Source organism: Triturus cristatus, chromosome 5_2, assembly GCF_964204655.1.
Source record: "Triturus cristatus chromosome 5_2, aTriCri1.1, whole genome shotgun sequence".
Taxonomy (NCBI): Eukaryota; Metazoa; Chordata; class Amphibia; order Caudata; family Salamandridae; genus Triturus; species Triturus cristatus.
In genome coordinates this window covers 694,298,595-694,319,579 of record NC_140588.1, presented here as the reverse complement: position 1 = coordinate 694,319,579, position 20,985 = coordinate 694,298,595, and positions in this window count along the sequence as shown.

Genomic DNA, 20,985 nt, shown 5'->3' with positions numbered 1-20,985 from the left:
GGGGGAGAAACAGGAACCCATCGCTACACCTCTGACCTGTTTTAGGGTTTCTTTTCCAAACAAGAAATAATTATTATTTAAGCACCATGCAATCAGATCTAAAATCATTTTGCTGTGTCCATAATATTCAATGGGTCTTTTGTCTAGGAAAGATTTGACAGCATTGAGTCCTTGCACATGGTTGATACTCGTATATAATGACTCAATGTCCAAAGTTATTAAAATCAAACCTTCTTCCCATTGTATGCCACTGATCTTGTTCAAAAAATCTCCCGTGTCCTTGACATAACTTGGTAAATGTTTTACAAAATCCTGTAGATAAAAGTCTACAAATTGTGAAATATGCTCACCAACACTGTTTATGGCAGAGATGATTGGTCTGCCTGGTGTTGGTGAAACCATTTTATGCACTTTGGGGATTAGATACATCACGGGAATAACTGGACTTTCAACATGTAGAAAATTGAATTCGGTTGATGACACCAACCCTTCACGTTTGTACTGTAATAATTGCTTTTTGAGTTCCTCTTTGGCCTTCTTGTATTCTTTTATGCTGGTCCGCATGTAACAATTTTCATCATTCAATTGTCTCATTGCTTCCGCGATGTACTCTTTTTTGGGCCATAAGACGATATTTCCACCTTTGTCTGATTTGTTTATAATTATTTCTTGGTTTTCACCCAACTTTTTCATTAATATATATATATATATATATATATATATCAAATAAACCACGATGTCCCTGCACCTCCTCCACGGCGAACAGAGACACCACGAATCCCAAAGATAAGGCACAAATGAATTTTATTTACAGAGCTTCAAAAATCTGATGCGTTTCGGGCGGTTGCCCTTGCTCACAGATCGTCATTCATAGTCCGCCAATTTTTAAATATGCTTTGTGTTCACCACGTGGGATAATAAACATAGAAAAAATTATGTATACACGAATATATTGCTGACATATGGCTCAGTCTTTATTCTGTTTGAACGTAAATGTGTCATAAATTCATTTCACTGGAGTCTGACAGTAAAAGAGACATATATATATAAAAAATGAAAATATAAATATAACGAATAATAAGCATAAATGCAAATTCTTTTTCCTGCCACCTGTTTCATAATGTAAACAAAACAGGAGCAATTCGTTATTATTTTCATTTGTTAAAACTTTTCTTTATACCAATACATGACAATTGATATATAAAAAGGACAAATGTGCTAATCTAATGCAAATTCATGTGCAAATGTTGCAAATAAATATGTGCAAAATAAAGCATATATCTACTACAATCTGTGCAAATTACGCTATCTATGTGCAAATACCGCTATGATCCCTGATATGAATCAAGCTAAATTTTGTAAACAGTTTACAAAAAATATATATGTGCAAATAACGCAAGCAATGAATTGACCTCCTACCAATAGCCAATATTGTCTCTCATAACAATAAGCATTCAATAAGCAGCATGAATGCTGCTGAATTCTCTTTTGTCCTTAGAGTGAAAGTCCTTGTTCTCTGTATTGACCCCAACATAAGATATACTAAATATAGAATGACCGAACCCTATGCTATGAAAACATCTTATCAAATATATACCCATAAGATACAGTTCACGTGAATTTGACAAAAATCCCAAAAGTGTGAAAATAATATCTATTGTATAAATAATCAAATTTAAAAAAGATTAAAAACGACGCTGCTGCAATGAGGCAGCTTAAATGATTGGTGCAGAAAAATTATTCTCTCATGTATTATTATAAATAAATACCACGTTATAGAAAATGATACAAATCCTCCGTGGTGTTTAACCCATTGGGAAACTTACTGTCCAATTCTAAAATAATTTTTGATTCTAACCTCCTTAGCATCTTATCCCTGTCTCCTCCTCTGTGTGGTTTTGGAATTGCTGCTATTACAAAGTACCTGAGACATTGCAAGTCATTATTATGGACTGACTTTAAGCGTCTTGCAACAGGATATGAGCTGCCGTTATTTACGATTGCTCGAAGATGCTGGAGGATTCTGACATGCACCTGCAGCTTAGTGCTGCCAACATATTTTAAGCCACAGGTGCATGTCAGAACATAAACTGCATATTCTGTTTTGCAGTTGTAGGTCCCCTCGATTTTAACCATGTCTGGACAGAAAGGGGTGGCATATTGTGTGGTGTTTGTTCCAAACTTGCAAGCACTGCAGCTGGAACATTTGAAAAAACCCCGGCCGGGGCTGCAACCACATAGAGTCTTTGCTCAATTCCGGAAAGCTTTTGGTAATTTGAGCTCTCATTGAGGGTCCTTTCCTATAGGTGATAGTTGGAGCTCTGGGGAGTCTGGGGGCTAAGAACCCATCAGTCAGGAGTATAGGCCAACTTTGTGTAATAATGGACCTGATCTTCCTTTCTTGACGGTTATAAGTTGTGACAAACCTGGGAGCAACATCCGTACCCTTGACTAATGGATCTATGTCATATACGGTTGTTATGTCGTTGTCTAACAAAGCATCTCTGGGTTTAGCTTTCATTTTCTTCACAGCCTGATTTAAAATGCCATCTTTGTAACGTCTCTGTTTGAATCTATCGAGGGCCAATGTGGTACAATGTGCTAAATCCTCTGCTGTGCTGCAGATGCGTTTGAGCCTTAATAGTTTACCATACGGAATAATGTTGATGACATGTTTGGGGTGCGCACTGCTGGCATGTAAAATAGAATTGCCCGCAGTGCTTTTTCTATGAAGAGTGGTTGCTATTTGTCCTTCACGTATGTAAATATTGACATCTAAGAAGTCAACTTGTTGTCCATTTATGTTGGAAGTCAATTTTAAATTTTCATGATTGATATTGATGTTTTCGACAAATTCAATTGCACTTAACTCATCCCCCTTCCATATGATAAAAACGTCATCAATATAATGCATCCATGTAAGAACATGATCAGTAAAAACAGAACTGTATGTGCGCTTGAGGACCTGCTCCTCCCACCAACCCACGTGAAGACACGCGTAGCTAGGAGAAAAGCAGGCCCCCATCGCAACACCCCTCTTTTGTAGGTATATATCTTTACCAAACAGAAAATAATTATTGTCAAGACACCAAGATACTAATTCCATCATCATTTTGTTATGACCATAACACTGTTTTGGTCTGCTGCTTAAAAAAAATTCCAATCAATGCTTTTAATCCAGTGTGATTTTCAATACTGGTATAAAGGGATTCGATATCCAAAGTGATGAATATCGAATCTGCAGTCCAAGATATGGTCTTGATCTTTTTTTTAAAATCTCCAGTGTCTTTGATATAAGTTGGCAGACTCGTAACTAAATCCTGTAGAAAATAATCAATATACTGAGTAACATGTTCTGCGACACCTTGTATGGCTGATATAATGGGCCGCCCAGGGACAGGTGATATCTTCTTGTGCACTTTGGGGATTAGATACAACCGAGGTAAAACAGGATTTTCTACATGTAAGAACTGGAATTCTTCCGTAGAAATCATTCCTTCTCTTTTCCATTTATAAAGAATTTTTTTGAGATTGTCTTTGGCTGCATTGTATTCCCTAAAAGTAGTGTTTGCATAACACGAGGGATCATGGAGCTGTTTATGTGCCTCTGCAATGTATTCCTCCTGAGGCCAAATAACAAAGTTGCCCCCCTTATCAGATGTAGTGACAATGATATGATGGTCATTGCTCAATCGTTTAATTAATGCAGCATATTCTTTTTCCTGTTCACTTTTGTATCTTCTCCTATGTTTGATTTTATAGCGCAATTTTTTTAGGTCTTCCACTAAAACCTCATGAAAGGTGTCAATTGCGTCCCTTGGCATGTTCGGCATAAAAGTAGACTTTGGCGTAAAAGGGCTTGTGTTAGCTCCTGTTTGCAAGATGGTTGCTGCAGTAAGTTCTTGTTGCGTTGATGAGGCCTCCTCTGAGGCATCAATGTCGTGTTGAAGTTGATGCATAGTGAGAAATAATCTTGCATCCGCTGCTATCAATTCAGTGTTAGACTGTTTGTCCAAATCCTGTTCTCCTTCTTTGAGACCTTCTTTAATACTGAAAAACTTTTGTAGTTTCAGTTTGCGAATATAACAAAAGACGTCTACACGTGTTCGTGTGTAGTCAAAATCACTGATGGGGCAGAAAGACAAACCAAGACTGAGAAGCTGTTTTTCAGCCTCGGAAAGAGTAATGGTGGAAAGATTTACTATGGTATTGTCTTTTATTGATTTTTGCGCCAATACTGCCTTTTTGTAGGAGTTTCCACTTCTTATGGTGCTCTCTCCATCTTTTGTTGATTCTTGTTCTTTTTTCTTTTGATTGCGTGACCTCAATGTCTGCAATCGGTCGTACACTAAAAAATCGATTTCCTCACCTGGGTCCAATGTTTTGGACCTGTCATATGTTACTATGGGGCTGGTACTACCTTCATCTGACGACATAATGCTGGCCAATGAATCACTGTCACTGTTAGCAGGGGCAAATTCAATATTTGTACTTGACGTTGCCTCTTTTTGTAAAATCGATGTGGTTGGCTGTTGATTTAATTTGGATTTTTTAATGTTAGCAAACTTGCGTGCAAAAGTATAAATGCGCCCCTGCTGATAATCCTCTTTGTCTCGAGCAAATTTATATACTTTGCGTGCCTTGATCTTATCTTCTTGTTTAGCCAACCGTTCCTGCATTTCTTTTCTTGATTTAGTGATAAATTCATTGGGTTCAAATTTGCATAGCAGCTCATTTATTTCATCAATTTCTTTTACCAAAGCCAGTCTATCAATTTCCGCATATTTGACCAAAATTCTTACTAGGTTTGTTGATGCTTCCAGATTGCTCTGTTCCCATTCCTTCAACATATCCGGATTAGGGCTCTCATAACTTGGGGCAAGTAGGATACATAGCCCCCTCGGTACTCTCTCCTCCTCAATGTATTTGGATAATGATTTGTGCTCCCACCATTTTGTAACTTCGGAGCGCATACATTTTTCCAAACGCCTGAGTACATTTTTAATTTGACTCTCACTGTTAGTGTCAGTACCGTCATGCGTTGTCATTGCCGATACCCCTTTGTTGGTAATGGTCAGAAGATTGGAAAAGAGAGCATCTGCGGCTGCCTCCCTGCTGCGAACTGCCTCTGCTGACATAGTTATGCAAGCTCTGTTAATGTCTCGTGAGTTAATTATACGCGGATATCTGCCCGTGTACTTCGGGAGTTCTGCTTGTGCCGTGTGATCCTCCCCACCGCCGCCGTTAGCTGTCTCACTCACCGCAGACAGGAACCGTTGTAGTGCCGATATGTAGTGCACGCCGCTTTCTCCCTTCGCTGCGGGTTTTGTATCTGGCTGCAATCGAGGGTCACCGCCGTAACTTCGTTCTCGAAACGTGAAAATGCTGGATAAACTCGGCGGCCAACTTCAGAGGAGTGGATTAGTTGTGGACGTAATCACCGTCCGTATTACCAATCAAATAAACCACGATGTCCCAGCACCTCCTCCACGGCGAACAGAGACACCACGAATCCCAAAGATAAGGCACGAATGAATTTTATTTACAGAGCTGCAAAAATCTGACGCGTTTCGGGCGGTTGCCCTTGCTCACAGATCGTCAGTACATAGTCCGCCATTTTTTAAATATGCTTTGTGTTCACCACGTGGGATAATAAACATAGAAAAAATACTGTATACACAAATATATTGCTGACATATGGCTCAGTCTTTTTTCTGTTTGAACGTAAATGTGTCATAAATTCATTTCACTGAAGTCTGACCGTAAAAGAGACATATATATCAAAAATGAAAATATAAATATAACGATTAATAAGCATGAATGCAAATTCTTTTTCTAGCCACCTGTTTCACAATGTAAACAAAACAGGAGCAATTAGTTATTATTTACATTTGTTAAAACTTTTCTATATACCAATACAGGACAATTGATATATAAAAAGGACAAATGTGCAAATGAATCTAATGCAAATTCATGTGCAAATGTTGCAAATAAATATGTGCAAAATAAAGCATATATCTACTACAATCTGTGCAAATTACGCTATCTATGTGCAAATACCGCTATGATCCCTGATCTGAATCAAGCAAAATTTTGTAAACAGTTTACAAAAAATATATATGTGCAAATAACGCAAGCAATGAATTGACCTCCTAACAATAGCCAATATTGTCTCTCATAACAATAAGCATTCAATAAGGAGCATGAATGCTGCTGAATTCTCTTTTGTCCTTAGATTGAAAGTTCTTGTTCTCTGTATTGACCACAACATAAGATATATTAAATATAGAATGACCAAACCCTATTCTATGAAAACATCTTATCAAATATATAACCATAAGATACAGTTCACGTGAATTTGACAAAAATCCCAAAAGTGTGAAAATAATATCTATTGTATAAATAATCAAATTAAAAAAAGATTAAAAACGATGATGCTGCAGGGAAGCAGCTTAAATGATTGGTGCAGAAAAATTATTCTCTCATGTATTATTATAAATAAATACCACGTTATAGAAAATGATACTAATCCTCCGTGGTGTTTAACCCATTGGGAAACTTACTGTCCATTTCTAAAATCATTTTTGATTCCAACCTCCTTAGCATCTTATCCCTGTCTCCTCCTCTGTGTGGTTTTGGAATTGCTGCTATTACACAGTACCTGAGACATTGCAAGTCATTATTGTGGACTGACATAAAGTGTCTTGTAACAGGATATGAGCTGTCGTTATTTACGATTGCTCGAAGATGCTGGAGGATTCTGACATGCACCTGCAGCTTAGTGCTGCCAACACATATATATCCTGTTACTCATCTCATGCACTCCCATATACTCCTGTATGTATATATATATATATATATATATATATATATATTATCTACTGGCGGTCGCCAGTAGGTAGTTATAGTTAGGACCACGTTTCCATAGGAAATCTGCAAATTCTATTTTGAATAACTTTGGCGCCGGTTGACGAATCCTCGCGAAATTTTCAAAACTAATGAAGCGCTCTGCTCAGCTCCTACCCTGAAAGTCTCGGGGCGATTCGTCAAGTGGGGGCCGAGAAAAAAGGGGGGTCCCAAAACACGTTTTCCCTATGCATTTTCCCATAGGACCTTTAGTCGAAGGTACAGCCCGAACGGCTGAACAGAATTACTTGAAATTTGGCAGAGAGGTAGTCCTCAGGTCAGGGAAGTGCCTTTTGCAGGTCTGGTGTCAATCTGTTCAGTAGTTCCTGAGAAAATAGCATTTAAAAGCATATAAATATCTATGTGCGCGCACCGTGCGCGCACCGTGCACGCACCGTGCGAGTACCCTAACATGCGCGAGCGTAATTCTGATTGGTGGTTACATGTTAGTCAACGTTCGAATCGGTTGAAATCAGGAAGTGTCGCCGCCATTTTGTTTGTTTTCAGTGCGAGAGTGAAAATGGAAGGTGGCGAACATGAAAAGGGGGCAAGGTAGAGCGTTCCTGACTCCCTAGCCTTTGCCAGAGGGTCCCTGAAGGACCCTGAAGGCAGAACATTTTTTTTTACTTTTTTTTAAAAAAAATCGCGGGGTGCGGTGAAACCCCCCCCCCAAAAAAAATTTCAAAATAAAAAACAAAACATTTAATACGTAGTTTATTGTAAAATAAATATATATAAAAAAATAATAATACATACATAACTTAGCATTTAAAAAAACGTACAAATTCACTGAAAAAACCATAGGTTTCATACACGTTATAGTTAGGTGGATATTTCACTGGTAAAAAACCAATGAAATTTCCCCGTTATAGTTAGTTAGTTCAGATAACTATAACTCGCGCGACTGCCACTCTATCACAAGGATGATGTCATAAGTGATGTCATGAGTGATGTCACTGACCATGTCATGAGTGATGTAATATGTGACGTCATCAGCAGTGCATTGCGGGCGCGCGAGTTATAGTTATCTGAACTAACTATAACGGGGAAATTTCATTGGTTATATATATATATATATATAACCTACATAAGGGTGGCCAGTAGATAGTTATAGTTAGGACCTCGTTTCTATTCAAATAGCGTTTTTTCTTTTGCCAATAACTTTAACGCCGTTTGACGAATCTTCGCAAAATTTTCAAAACTAGTGGGGTGCTCCCGCCAGCTCCTGTCTTCAAAGTTTCGGGGTGATTCGTCAAGCGGGGGCCAAGAAAAAAAGGGGGCCCCAAAACATGTTTTCCCAATGTTAATTTCCATAGGAATTTTGAAACAGGTTACAAATTGCTGAACGGAATTACACCAAAATTGGCAAAAAGGTAGCCCTTGTTTCAGAAAGGGACCTTTTTTAAATGGTGTAAATCCGTTCAGTAGTTTCAGAGAAATTAGAAAAAGAAAAATATCGATATCTGAGCACAGACGAGGGTTCTCTTCACTCTGATTGGCTGCCAACACTCCAAACCAGGAAGCGTTGGCAACCATCTTGTGGCTCAAGTCACAAGAAAAGAGTGGATAAAAGGTTGGAAAACAAGAAAAGGGGGCAGGGTAGACCACACTGACCCCCTAGGACTGCTCAGGGGGCCCCACAACGACCCCCAGGGCCCACAAAAGCATATATATTTTTTTAAACGGCAGAATTTGCTTTGGGATTGCGAATCCTGCCGTGAAAAAAAAAAATGAAGCGCTTTGTTTTCAAAAAGCTCACGGGTGGGCCAGGTCCCGGGGGCACTTGCCAATTATTTTGCAAGGGACCACCGGGGCCCCCGCAGCCCCGGGGACCGCCATCTCCCCAGCCCCCATTTCATTGTATGTGGGGGGCCTACCGCCCCTGCAGCCCCGGGGACCGCCACATCCCCGGGGCTGTAAAAAATGCATGGGGTCCCAATCCCGCCATGCTGCTCCAGGAACCGCCACCTCCCCGGAGCTTTGATAATAAACTGCGGAGGAGCACATGGCCCCCGCAACCCAGGGGACCGCCACCTCCCCAGGCTCAGTTTTTGTTTTAAAAATGTTGTGTAGGAGGAAGAGCCCCCCACACACACCCGGGACCACCACCTCCCTGGGGCATAAACTTATTACCAATGCAGGGGTCCGTAGCGGCCCTCCGGCCCCAGGGACCACCACCTCCCGGGGCTTTAAATAGTTGGGAGGGGGGCTGTGCGACCCCCCTCCTGTAGCCCTCGATGGCCCTAGGGACCGCCACCCCTCAGGGCCAGCTCCTGCTGTGTCCCGGGGTGCCCACCCCCGGTACACTGTTGTTTGCTATGGCAGGGCGGGAACGAAGCAAAGCAGAATTGCTTTTGAGCAAGGGAAGCTGCATGTCAGCAGCTCCCCTTGCTCAAAAGCAATGCCGGCTCCTGCAGGAGGCAGGGAGCCGGTGGGACCTTGGGGGCATTGGGGCTCACCCCATGGTCCCCAACGGAAAGGGCCGGCCCCGGGGGATGGGGTCCCCAGGGTCAGAAGTGACCTGGGAGAAAATATTTTTTTAAATAAATAAATAGAGGCACAGCCCCGGGGGATGGGGTCACCAGGTACCTCCAGAAAGCGCCACAGAGCTACGTTGCAGGGAGGTGGTTCAAGGCCAATCCCCTTTTTACACCTCTCTGCAACACAGCTCTGTGGCGCCTACTGGAGGTACCTGGAGGGCTAGTTGGCCCCCAGGGACCTTCAGGATTCCAGGGGACTTAATCCCCCAACATACAACGTGCCAGGGGGCACGTTTGCTTTGCACAGTTGTGCAGGGAGGGGCTTGATACAACAAGTTAGCAATCCTGCTGTGTGGGACTTACTGGAGGTAATAAAAGGGGTAGTTGGCCGCCAAGGTTGACGTTGGGGGCTAACAATCCCTCCTGTTACCGTCACTAAATCCCACACAGTGAGATTGCTAAAAGGTGTTTGGAGGCCACGCTCACCTTACTCCACCATCCTGCAAATGCCACTGCTATGTTATAGTTAGAAATTAGCATTTAAAAATCTTTGAAATTCACTAAAAATACATAGGTTTCAAGGACGTTATAGTTAGAAATTAGCATTTAAAAAACCTTAGAAATTCACTGAAAAAGCCACAGGTTTCAGGGACGTTAAAGTTAGTTGGACATTTCACTCATACAAAACGAGAGAAATGTGGCCGTTATAGTTAGTAGAGCTAACTATAACTCGCGCCCCCGCAATGCACTGCTGATGACGTCACATATTACATCGTTCATGACATGGTCAGTGTCATCACTGATGACATCACTGATGACATCTCAAATGACATCACTGATGACATTGAAATGTCCAACTAACTATAACGTACCTGAAACCTGTAGTTTTTTCAGTGAATCTATATATTACCTACTGGCGGTCGCCAGTAGGTAGTTATAGTTAGGACCCTGTTTCCATAGGAAATCCGCAACATTCTATTTGGAATAACTTTGGCGCCGGTCGACGAATCCTCGCGAAATTTTCAAAATAGGTGGGGCGCTACGCTCCGCTCCTACCCTGAAAGTCTCGGGGGGATTCGTCAAGCAGGGGCTGAGAAAAAAGGGGGGTCCCAAAACGCGTTTTCCCCATGCATTTTTCCATAGGACCTTTAGACACAGCTACAGCCCGAACGGCTGAACAGAATTACTTGAAATTTGGCAGAGAGGTAGCCATAAGGTCAAGGAAGTGCCTTTTGTAGGTCTGGTGTAAATCTGTTCAGTATTTCCTGAGAAAATAGCATTTAAAAGCATATATATATGTGGGCGGAGCCTAACCACACATCTCATCCTGAGATCTGATTGGCTGTCAGCACTTCATCCAAGAAGTGTTGGCAGCCATCTTGGGACCAATATACATGATAGCACCTCATTAAAAAGCATTGCAGTTAATAGAAGGTTTTAAGACTTTAGTTACATTATAAATCATTTGTTGATGGTACCATACTCATTTTAGGAACTGTGGTATGTTCTAAGGTGATTTCACCATGTGAAAAAGCCTTCTGCTGGGATATCATGATTGAGAGAAAAATATTTTCTCATGCTTTTACCACAGAGGTTTGGAAGGTGATCTATAGGCTAAACTGAGAGCTTATTTTCTGTAAATTCACATTATCTTTCTCAGTCATGTGAGAATGAAGTCTGACATTCTCAGTAAAACATGTACATCCAACAAGGGCAGAGACTGTCAGTTGATTCCTTTGTGTTCTACTGCAGCTTCCCAGAGTGTTCCAAAGAACTACTAGAGCGCTAACAGTCCTACTTATGATAAACGTATGGCACACCTGAAGCCATCTTGCTTGGATTAAAGTGGTAACTCTTAAAACATTTAATTTAAAAAGGAACAAAATGAGGGGGTTCATTTTTCCATAAAAAGTATGATTAGTGCTGCAGAAAGAAAAATTAGGGCACATTTTGAGTGACTTCTCAAATCCTCTTCTATTTCATTAAAAAATTCTGACATGCAGACTGAAACATGCACTTTCAATACCAGCAGCAGTTTTCCCTGGTGAGCAGTAGCTTTACTACAGTGATCTAATGAGCAAAAAGAGTGCTAACATTCTGAATTTATGGCAAATGTGTGACACATCTGAATGCCTTCTTGATGGAATCAAAGTAAAAAACTGAAAGTATTTCCTACTGAGGAGACTGCAGTAAATGAGGAAATTAGGAAACTTCATAACAAATAAGTCTCCCAAGATGGCCACCAGAGACAAAAGAGCCCAAATGTAGCCCAAATATCACCCAGATGTAGCCCAAGTATAGCCCAATGACAGAATGTCCCAGAATGTTCTTAAAACCAACTAGAGCGCTTACTGTCTTCATTATGACAAAAGTATGGCACACCTGAAGCCATCTTGATTGGAATAAACTGGTAACACTTAAAACATTTAATTTAAAAAGGAACACAATGAGGAGGTTCATTTTGCCATAGAAATTATGATTAATGCTGAAGAAAGAAAATGAGGGCACATTTTGAGTGACTTCTCAAATCCTCTTCTATTTCATTAAAAAATTCTGACATGCAGACTGAAACACGCACTTTTAATACCAGGAGCAGACTTCCATGGTGCAGTAGTTTTACTACAGTGATCTAATGAGCAACTAGAGTGCTAACATTCAGAATTTATGGCAAATGTGTGACATATCTGAATACCTTCATGATGGAATCAAAGTAAAAAACTGAAAGCATTTCCCACTGAGGAGACTGCAGTACATGAGGAAATTAGGAAACTTCATAACAAATAAATCTCCCAAGATGGCCACCGGAGACAAAAGAGCCCAAATGTAGCCCAAAATAACCCAGATGTAGCCCAAATATAGCCCAATGACAGAAGTGTGCAAAACACTTATTATTTTGTCGTTTTGCAGTGTTATATAGTGCAGACTTGTCAGGTATTGGAGTGCTTTACATGAGCATTGGTTACATCACACAAGAACAAATTCATTTTGGTTGTAGACATGGGGAGACTAAGTGATTTGACCAGAATCACAGAATGTCGAGCTGAAGCAGAAACTTCAACCTGGTTCCCCAGTTGCAAAGTCTGCAGTTCTGGAAGTAACACCACATCCTCTCCCCTAAGTGCAACATTTAATCAAGTGGTCAACTGGATAAAAAAACATAAAGATAACAAATAATTTAAAAGTGCTTTGTCGCTATTTGAAAACTCAGAAAATATGTCCTTATTTTAGTCTTTTAGAGCACTAACCATAATTTTGATGCCAATAAGACCCTCTCATATATGTAATTTCTAAAGGAAATGCTCTAGGTATTACAGTTTTGATTACATCAAGATGATGTCAGGCGTTCCACACTTTTGTAATAAATATAGAATGTTAGCAATCTAGTTGTTCATTAGGATACTGTTGAGAGGCAGAGGCCAGGGGCACGGACTCTGAAAATTGAAGGCAGGTAGGAGGGTGCAAAGGCAACAATTTAACCACACTGAGCAGGCAGGAAGGGCCGTGGAAGCACAACAGACTATGGAGGGCAGTGGAAAGGGGGGCAGGGGCAACAAACCAACAATACAGGACTTACAAGAGAGGCTGTTGGAGGGAAGATCTATTACGGGTCAAGGAAGCTAGGGGCGGTCCCCAGATCCCCGGGAGCCACCACAGAACTGAGCAGGAGAGTGAGTCAGGGACAAAAGGGGCACCTTAATTTGAGCCGGGGTGCCTAGGAACGCTTGCTCCAAAAATGAAGAAAACAGACATATGAGACATGGAATTGGAGGCAGAATACAATGGCAGTTTAATGAGAAGATGCAACTTCAAAGAAACCGCAGAATAGAGACATAAAGTACAAAATACAGAATCCAGATAATCATACAGCTGTCATAATATTCTCTGTATCTCAATTAATGTACTGACAGAGAGAGAGAGAAAACACATCTATAAATGCATCATGAGAAACAAGTTACACCAAGGAAAATGTTACCTAGGAACACTCACGTTTACTCTTAGAGCAAGCATTCCTGCAATTACAATACAAAATCTTTTAAATGCAAAAGTAAAGAGAACAATGGTTAAACATAACATGACATTTCATATAGGTAAAATAGAATAAGATACTTCAAGCAAAGCAGAGCAAGACATTTTAAGCAAAGGAAGACAAGAGCTCCCAGCTCTTGGGGAAAACCTGCACAGCCTGTTAACCTACATACAGACGGCGAGGTAGTCCGTCGATATCTGTGGGTGCTCCCTTTTTATATCATTTTGTGGGCTTCTTTGCACGCTACATCTACCTACGTATGCTACCCAAAAGCTTCGTCTGCAGATTTTACCAGACATTTCGTCATTTACCCACTTAATGCTGACAATGGACTGGGTGAAAAGGTCAGTCTCTCAGGCCAATCTCTTATCGTAAGTTCCATAGAGCAAGCAGAAAATAATGGGTATTGTACGGGAATTCAATATATTCATGTATAAAATCTCCTCAGTTCTCCTAACTTGACGCTCTGCGGTTGCCACTTCCTTAAAAGCGGGAAACCTGCCCAGGAAGCAAGTACCAGTCCAGGATGCAGCCTACTGTATGTCGACAGCTTCAGGGGGATGTTGAACTTTGATACCGAGCACGGAGCACTCGGGTAGGGTGGGGCCTACTAGTTTGGATCAGAAGGTCTCGCAGACCTGCCTTCAGACTGCTATACACTAAAATTGCAGAGCTATGGTCAATTTAACAAAGAGGCCTACATATTGAACAGAAGGGCCTACACAGGGGTTTTATGCTGGCTGAGTGGTAAGGATGTCTCAGGATAATTATATAGCAACACAGGACCCGCTGGTCAATTTAATACGGCCTACAAATGCAGCTGGCAGGGCAAGGACAAGGGTCTCATACTTCAGGTGTGGACAGAACGGGCCAGGGGCCCCCTGTGATACAAAATCTACCCTCCTTCAAGGCTGTGGCAATGTAATAGACCATTGTGGGCAGAAGGAAGAGGCAATGGTAGTACAACCATACATGCCAACAGACCCGATTCAGCCAGGAAACGTCCAATGTTTTTAAGCTCAAATGGGCTTTATTTGATCTGTCTCCTGTCTACAATATCCTCTCTTTCAATGTAACTCAAAGGGGAAAATCAATACCCCAGTTTTTTTTCAAAATCTCCCTCTTACCAAGTTCAAAATGTTCGCAAGTATGGTACATTGGATCATGGAAGGAAATGGGATAGGGACATGGACTTGGATAACAGAGGACAGGAGGGACATGGAGAGGTGCACCAAACTGACCCTGCAGGGCAGGCATCAGGGTTTGCAGCAGCACAATACACCACACAGGGCATGCAGGACGGGAGTGCAGCACAACAATCCATAGAAAGCAAGAGGGAGGGGACAGGACCATGCACATGGACAACAGAGAACAGAGGGGCAAGAGGCAATGGTAGCTAGCTGACCATAATGGACAGACAGGAGAGAAAGCTGCAGCATAACAGACCATAAAGGGCAGGCGGGACGGATCAGGGGCATTACAATGGAACAGACAAGCCAGGAGGGAGGGAGTAGGGCTGGGGGCAAGGGGGCAGGGCAGGAGCAGCAAGATAGCCATGGAGGTCAGGCAGGATGGGCACTAGAAGCAAGACACACCATGAAGAGCAACAGTGAGACTGTGATGGCATACACACAGACCATGGAGGGAAGGTGGGAGGGGGTCAGGGGCAGCTAACTGACCACACAGGGAAGATGGGAGGGGCCATGGCAGCACAGAAGACCATGCATGGCAAGTGGGAGGGTTAGTGGCAGCACAATGGCTATGATGGGCAAGAAGGAGGGTGGAGGGGCATGCACAAAGGACGATGGAGGATAGAAGGGAGGGTCAGGACCTGTGCACAGACAAGAAAGTTCAGGGGAAGGGACCTCACAACAGACCACACGGGGCAGGCAGGAGGAGCAGTTGCAGCACAACAGACCAGGGAGGGCAGAAGGGTGTGGCAGTACAATGGACCATGTAGGACAGGAGGAAGAGGATAGGGGCATGGCATGTGGACAGGCAGGGTGGAGGTGGCAGGGACAGGTTACAGTCATCTGACAATGCTAGGCAGGTGGGAGGGGAGTGGCAGCTCAACAGAACACTCAGAGTAGATAGGAGTGGCAGGTCCATGGGACATGGTGGGCAAAAAGGATGGAGCAGGGGCATGCACAAAGACATCGGAGGGCAGGGGGAAGGAGAATAGGGGCAGCAAGCTAAGCACAGAGTTTAAGCAGGAGGTCAATGATGGGGCATAGAATTGGGCAATGGAGGGCAGGAGGAGTGGACTGGTACATCATACTAAATTGAGGGCAGTGGCAGCACATCAGACCATGCATGGCAGGAGGGAGGAGGCTAGTCCATGGATTCACACAACAGAGGATAGGGAGGAAGGGGATGGGGCAGCAAGCTAACTGTTCAGAGAAGGCGGGTATTAGGAACTTTATTGTTTTTAAAACATTGTGTCTGTGCGAACTACTTAAAATATGAACAAGTATGCAGCATAATCTCACTTTTATTCAGGAAGAAGAGGACGTTTGTGACTGTGACTCCGGGCTCACTTGGCAGAAACACCCCCTGACCCTCCACCCCCTATCGCAAAATGTAATGCCCGTGAAAAGGGTAGGTGAACACAGTGTTATATAGAACATAGTCCTGTGAGCACGATTGAAAATGAAAACTAGATATAGTGTATGGTATAAACTATGCAGCAAAAAGTGTGATATAAGATGAACCGGGCGTGAAATATAATATGCAATACATTGTGCGCAATGACAGATTCATTGGAGAGCGCGAGATAGCACAGGCACTAGCGCGTGCTATGCGATATGCGCCTTGGAGTGTAATATGCACAGGGCAGTGTTGTGTAACCTAACTAGTCTCTAAAGTTGTAATATAAAATATGTGCTGGGGAGTGTAACGTTGCATATGCACTGTGACAAAGATATGGATCCCAGATTGTAATATGTATGGCATAGCACTGTGCGTTATAACATAGGCATCGAGAAAGGCACGTTAGATGGGGCAATATAACCCGTGCGAAGACAAGTGTGGCATGACATATTCACGGGGTGGTGTTACAGTGCACATGGGCTAGAGAGTGTCATAGCATATGCACTAGCTAGTGGAATACAACACAGAGGTGTGTGGCACTCGGCAGGCAATGGTGGGTGTAACACAGCATTGGGCTCTGTCAGGAGCACGCTGTGACTCTCAAGTGATGTTCGTCCCCTTTCCAGAGAGTAAAATAAAAAGTATTACACATCCGGCAGTGGATGTGTGTTTTATTAACCGTGAGGGGGGTTTCTTGCATAGTTTTGGTCGAATTTTTGTCGAATCCCCTTTGAATGGCTTGGTGTGCATGTGTATTAAATGTGCCCGTCAATAGCTACCCATGTTTGTATAAATAAACGACAAGGGTGTCTACCAGGATTAGGCACGGTAGGGCATCAGACATGTCAGAGCTTCACTAGTGGTGTAAATACATTCCACGTGGATTCATTGCATGCATAGTCGCCTTTTAATGAATATCACGCAAATCGTCATGGTGATAGGTACGTACGGTTTGTCCAGCATGTCCTAGGTGTGTCTATAAATATATATTTTTTAAAAATAATAAAAAACTGTGGCCGGCCCAGGGGATTGGGGTCAAAAAAATATAATTAGGAGACTGGCCCTGGGGGATGGGGTCATCAGGGCCAATAAATTAGAATAAGACGGGGAACCAAACAGCCCCCTTCTTAAAAAACTAAAATAAATAAAAGACTGGCATCGTGCCGGAGGCCATGCCCCCTCCGTGCAGCACTCTGCAAACGCGCCCCCAACAGGCATCTCCAGTATGCGCCAGGGAGCTGCGCTGCAGCCAGGTGTTCTGAGGCCAAGCCCCTTTTTACACCTCTCTGCAACGCAGCTCTGTGGCGCTTACTGGAGGTACCTAGTGGTCTAGTTTGACCCTAGGGACCCTTAGGATTCAGGGGGACTTAATCTCTCAACTTAGAACAGCCACAGGGCGCGTTTACACAGTGGTGAAGGGAGGGGACGGGGCCTGAGGTGACGTGTGCAAACACGCACTATGGCACGTTTTAAATTGGGGATATAATTTCCCTTCAATACTGAGGGCCCCTGGGGGTTAACTAGCCCACCAAGTGCTTCCAGTAAGCGCCACTGAGCTGCATTGCAGAGAGGTGGTCCAGGCCGTGCCACTTTTTACACCTCTCTGCAACGCAGCTCTGTGGCACTTACTGGAGATACCTAGTGGGCTAGTTGGACCCTAGGGACCCTCAGGATTCAAATGAACTTAATCTCCCAACTAAAAATGGACACAGGGCGTGTTTACACAGTGGTGAAGGGAGGGGACGGGGCCTGAGTTAACGTGTGCAAAAACGCCCTGTGGCCTGTTTTAAGAGGTAGTTTTAATCCCCATGCCCTATTATACACTAGGGGCTTACAGAGGAGGTCATGCTAATCACAGGGGGACCCCAACGCATAATGTTCCCTAGTGTATGTATGTGTTTTCACTGTATTCTAAGTGTCTTTTAACATAGCACTGGCTCTAGGACTGGTTAGTCAGACTCAGTTACCACCAGTATCCGTCTGAAAAAGTTGAGGGTACAGGATGATTTTGCAACAAGGCTTCTTTCTGCTCTTCTTTTTGTTCTTTCTGCACGTTATCCTTCTTCCTGCACTTATCTTCGTATTTGAGGACTTCTGTTGCTTCTTTCTGCACTTCTTTTGTTTCTTTCTGTGCATTTTTTCTTCTTTCTTCACATGTCCTATCTCTGTAGGCATAGTTAGAAATTAGCATTTAAAAAACCTTTGAAATTCACAGAAAAAACCATAGGTTTCAGGCACGTTATAGTTAGGAATTAGCATTTAAAAAACCTCAGAAATTCACTGAAAAAACCATAGGTTTCAGGGGTGTTATAGTTAGCTGGACTTTTCACTTGTACAAAACCATTGAAATTCCCCCGTTATAGTTAGTTCAGCTAACTATAACTCGCGCGCCCGCAATGCACTGCTGATGACGTCACATATTACATCACTCATGACATGGTCAGTGACATCACTCATGACATCACTGATGACATCTCAAATGACATCACTGATGACATCACTGATGACATCATCCTTGTGATAGAGTGGCAGACCTCCTCTCACCCTAATATAACCTTTGATACACACATTCAAAAATAGAGACTAAAATTTTCAAAACAATGGACATACCAATACCAGTTACAACAACCTCTTCAGTAATTCTAAGATCCACATACACATCCACTCATTCACCAACAGTCCTATACAGTCACTCATACATGTACTCACTCATCATATGTACTCATACACCTATACATCCTGTTACACAATGCCACTCATCCATAGAGTTACTCACACACATAGTCACTCATGCTAATAAAGAATCAAACATACATTTACTTGCATATACAGTTATACACACACCACCATACTTACTTCTACGGAAACTTACACATACTTAGTCTTTTAAACAATCACTTATAGAAACACATACTTATTCATACAGGAACTCTTTCAATCTCTCACTCTCACATATACTCACATATATACACCAATAGTCACATATACTAGTTTAAAACATATGTAGTTACTCATAAAGACACTATTGAGACAGTCATTCACTCACTAACACACCCATACACACACTCATCCACCCATACAGTCCTGCACACATGCTGTGTTCAACACATACAAACAGTGAGTCACTCATTCATGCACCTATGCACTACGTAATACCCCCCACCGAACCATGCAGACACTCAGACTGATACTCAAAAAACCAACTAATAACCTATATAGACACCCATGTAGCTACTCACCAACCCATGCAGCCACTTATACACAAAGTGAGAGACTGATACAGATATTTACATATTTAAACATTACTCACTAAGCCATGTATTCACTATGATACACTTAATCAGTCAGTTACACAATCAATTTTTCAAAAACAAATCATCCATTTAGACACTTATATACCCATTTATTCTTCCATCGACCTTGAGATATACATATATAAAACATATTTAATTTTCAGAAAAACACACATTCATTGGATGATGTCATCAGTGATGTCATCAGTGATGTCATTTGAGATGTCATCAGTGATGTCATGAGTGATGTCACTGACCATGTCATGAGTGATGTAATATGTGACGTCATCAGCAGTGCATTGCGGGCGCGCGAGTTATAGTTAGCTGAACTAACTATAACGGGGGAATTTCAATGGTTTTGTACAAGTGAAAAGTCCAGCTAACTATAACACCCCTGAAACCTATGGTTTTTTCAGTGAATATATATATATATATATATATATATATATATATGCAGGACACTAACACTATCTTCATTCTTGCCAACATCGATCCCTCAGTGGCAGAATCACAACTATTTTCCCTAGGTCTGTCTCATTGCTCCGAATCAAACTTTAATTACACCAGGACAAGAGCCGACATTTACCAATATATTAGGAAATTGAAGCTCAAGAAATTTCATCAACAAGGGCAACCCCTGACTCTCTCAATACCACTGTACCCCCTACAAACACAGACGGTCCCCCTGGTCTTATTGTCTCCGATATAGGCCTATAGCAGGACTTGTGGGAATTGGAAGGCGGAATAGTCAACCAGGACCTGCCTTTCTCACCCTTTGGTGTAAATACACGGCCACAAACTCCCTTCAGGTCAAAATCTGAATTTGTCCCTATCATGGCAAGTGAAAACATTGGATGTGTTCAGCTAGCAGGTTGTGACTCAAATCAAGAGACTAAACTACACTATGAATAGATCTAACAGTAAATATATAAATAAGGAAAGAAAATACAATCAACTAGTCCAGTGTTTCCCAAACTGGGGTCCGAGGACCCCCAGGGGTCCGTGGCACATTCCCAGGGGGTCCTCAGCCAGCAATTTTAAAAGCACTGCAAAGTTATTTGTAAAATTAGCAGTTTTCGAGCAACTATAAAAGTGTCAAGAAAATGCCAGTGATTAATGTACCTGCTGGAGAGAGATGAGAGTTTTGTACAGTAGCAGCTTTGACTTATCTAATGTGACACAGAGAGTGAATATGCCTACTGCAAAGAAAGTGTACAATGCATTTTAAAAAACAGTATTTTATGTGCATAGGTCAATGGGTTACTGATTTTGTCACAGAGATTCTTTCGTCACTGTGCAATTCATAAGGGACAATCGTAATCTAGCAGTGTCCTATAAACTGTCATCAAAGAGCTGCTTGCAAACTGCATGGTAAAAGTTAGCAACATATGTTTATTCCCAGTCTATCATTATCCTGATGCTGCTATGTTCCTGCACATGAACAATTTTATAATGCTGTTTTGTCACTTTTATGTGTGCTGCCTAATGCAGCACACATGGAAGTTACAAAACGTCATTTTTATTAAAGATTGTTTATGCGCAGGAAGGGTCACCTTCCTGAACATAAACAATCAAAGGTGTTTTGCTTTTTCCATTGGAAAAAGCAAAAACAAATAGAAATAAGGCATTTCTCCTCATTTCGCCAAGTTAAGACCAGGTTTTTCATGGTCTTAATTTGGGTGCTGTCTCC